We start from the raw sequence: 3,374 nt of genomic DNA on the forward strand, positions 1-3,374 counted from the left end.
TAATCTCGTAGTTGTAGGAACATGTATAAGTCATGAAGAAAGCAATAGCAACATACTAAACGATCAAGTGCTAAGCTAACGGAATGGGTCATGTCAATCACATCATTCTACTAATGATGTGATCCTGTTAATCAAATGACAACTCATGTCTAAGGTTAGGAAACATAGCCTCCTTTGATTAATGAGCTAGTCAAGTAGAGGCATACTAGTGACATTAAGTTTGTCTATATATTCCCACATGTATCATGTTTCTGGTTAATACAATTCTAGCATGAATAATAAACATTTATCATGATATAATGAAATAAATAATAACTTTATTATTACCTCTAGGGCATATTTCCTTCAATAACATAAAGCTAACCATGTCATTAACTACATCCCGATAACACACAAATAACTGATGGTATGTCTGTATGTGTGAAGGACCAAAATATTGGACTCTATCATGCATCCGCGAGCAATTATTTGCAAAAAAACTGTAAAAACATTTAAGAAAATAATGATCCCAAGGATATGATGGATATATCATACATAATTTTGAATTCATCAGAATCTTATTGAACATATAAACGCTGCGGTGTTACCCACCATTCTAGTGCACTTGTGCTCGCGAGGCCTTTTCCACCCCACGATCGATTTACTGCTGCTCGTTTTACCGTGTTGTCGGTTGTTCAACCGTCCGTCTCTTTTGCACCCGCAGGCTTCGGTTAAGATTGCATGACCGATGGCTCGCTCATTTGTGGGGCCAAGAAGCAGTGGGTGGGTTGCGTGCCCACGGCGTCGGCGAGTAGCTGGGTCTAGGATTGGCCAGATGAAAACCTAACGCACGCACGCACATGGCCTTCCCCCTTGTCGGTGTCAAAACTGGTGGATCTCGGGTAGGGGGTCCCGATCTGTGTGTCTAAGGTGGAAGGGGACACGATGTTTTACCCCGGTTCGGGCCCTCTCGATGGAGGTAAAACCCTACTTCTTGCTTGATTGATCTTGATGATATGAGTATTTCAAGAGTTAATCTACCATGAGATCATAGAGGCTAAACCCTAGAAGCTAGCCTATGATGATTATGATTATTCCTCTACGGACTAAACCCTCCGGTTTATATAGACACTGGAGGAGGCTAGGGTTACACAGAGTCGGTTACAAAGAAGGAGATCAAATATCCGAATCGCCAAGCTTGTCCTCCACGCAAAGGAGAGTCCCATCCGGACACGGGACGAAGTCTTGAGTCTTGTATCTTCACGGTCCAACAGTCCGGCCAAAGTGTATAGTCTGGCTGTCCAGATACCCCCTAATCCAGGACTCCCTCAGTAGCCCCTGAACCAGGCTTCAATCACGATGAGTCCGGCGCACAGATTGTCTTCAGCATTGCAAGGCGGGTTCCATCTCCGAATACTCCAGAGTACCTGTTGTAACGAATAGTGTCCGGCTTCCCATCAATGTTGTGCTCCTCGGCTTCTGTGATTCAATAATGGCCATCTCCACGTGTCGAGCAAATACGAGGAGCTGGAGCATTTTTACATTTGCCACCCCGACTCTGCAGGCAAACGGTCTATTTGAAGAGACAGGGATCCTCAGATCCAAATCTCACCTTCTTGCCTTGAGCAAGCATTCAATAGAGCGCATACGGAAAAAACCATTCCAACATGGCCGGTCGCCGCAGCTCCTCTTCTCGCTCCCTTAGCTCTAAGCCAGGTGATTGGGAAGAATGTTCTGTTCCCCATAGCCGTTTAGTAGAGTTGTAGACCCAAGGGTTTCTTCCACCGGTGTTCATGGTCCCCGTCTGAGCCGGACTAGCCACCTACAATGGCGGGGAGCAAGCAGAGAGATCTCCTAACCCATCTCAGGGGGAGCGAGTATGCCTTATCCCATATTTGCTAAGAGGCGTCCAGTTTCCAATCCACCCACCCCTTTGCGGGCTCCTGGAGTTCTATGGCCTCCAGTTGCACAACTTCACCCCCGCCTCCGTGCTGCACATTGCGGGATACGTTGCCCTTTGTGAATTATTTCTGGCTGCGAGGCTCACTTCGAGTTATGGAAGAAGTTATTCTTCCTTGTCCCTCGCAATCAGGGGGAATCTATATATCAAGTGGGCGGAGCCAAAATATGGCGCGTCGCCTAGACCGGATACCTGTCCGGCACTCTAAGGAAGGCATCTGAAAACTGGCCCTCGGAGTGGTTCTATGTAGATGATGTTCCCCTTCCGGACCCAGTCCGGACAGGCCTCCCTGAGTTCAATAATGCTCCACCGAAGAAACGCCGAAGTTGGCGCCCTCGGAGCCCCCAGGAGGAAGATACCAGAGAAGTCCACTTCCTGATGGGCAGGATAAAGACCCTGGCCCAATCACGACTGACAATAGTCGAGGTGATATCAATATGCATAATGCGGGGGGTGCAGCTACTTCAATATCGGGGGAAGCCCATGTGGCACTTCAACGGGGAAGACGACGCCACCCGCTGCGGTCGCAAAGGTCTGGACTCCGCCACTGCTCTGGCGAGAATACTGTCCGATTTATATAAAGGGGAAGAAGAGGAGTTCCTCCGCATCAAACCGCGGGATGGATTTTCCATGTACAACCCCCCAATCTGGGTGAGCCGTTACTCTTTACTCAAGTTTATCCATTCTTGCACCCTTCATCACAATTAGTGACCTTGATATTCTAAGCAGGAACTGAGGCAGGCCGTGGAAGAGTTCAATAGCCCTCCTCCGCAGCAAGAGGACCCTGGCCGGGCCTTCAACCCCGGACTTGAAGAAGATCCAGATATATCTGTGGAGCTTGTCGACGGGACGTTTTATCAGGCAAGCCGCAACGGCACCTTGGTGGCTATCATCGCCGATTATCCCGGACTACTTCCTGATTCGCGTGTAAGCAAAGCTGCAGCTCTCTGAAGAAGATTCCTTCCTTACGCCATGCCTTATGAACAAATATCTTATTTTTATAGAGACGACCATCAGAATGTGGTGCCGAGCCCTTGGGGGCTCGTCAGCAAAGGGCGTCCGGGCCAGGCAGGCTCCAGAGGAAGGCGGTTAGGGTCGAAACACCGTCGCAGAGGTATAGTTAACATCTGCTTTCTGATTATGATGTTTGAAATGTAACAGCGTCCATCGTGTCCTGGCAGAAAGAGTAATCGCCAGACTACATCCGGAGATCCTGCCAGTCACGCCTCCACCAGCCGGATCCCAGAACCGGCTTCGAGGGAGGAGGCCAATGCGGGGTCGATGCCGAATTGTCCTCCGACAGAGGATGCAGATAGGCTCTCCGCCACAAATTCCGAAGTAGAGAGTGCCATGAATCACCGGCGCCGACGGGCCGTACTTCGCAATAGTATCTTTTCCGAAGAGGCATTCAATGCTTTCAATTCGGGAGATGCAT

Source organism: Triticum dicoccoides, chromosome 5B (assembly GCF_002162155.2).
Source record: "Triticum dicoccoides isolate Atlit2015 ecotype Zavitan chromosome 5B, WEW_v2.0, whole genome shotgun sequence".
NCBI lineage: Eukaryota > Viridiplantae > Streptophyta > Magnoliopsida > Poales > Poaceae > Triticum > Triticum dicoccoides.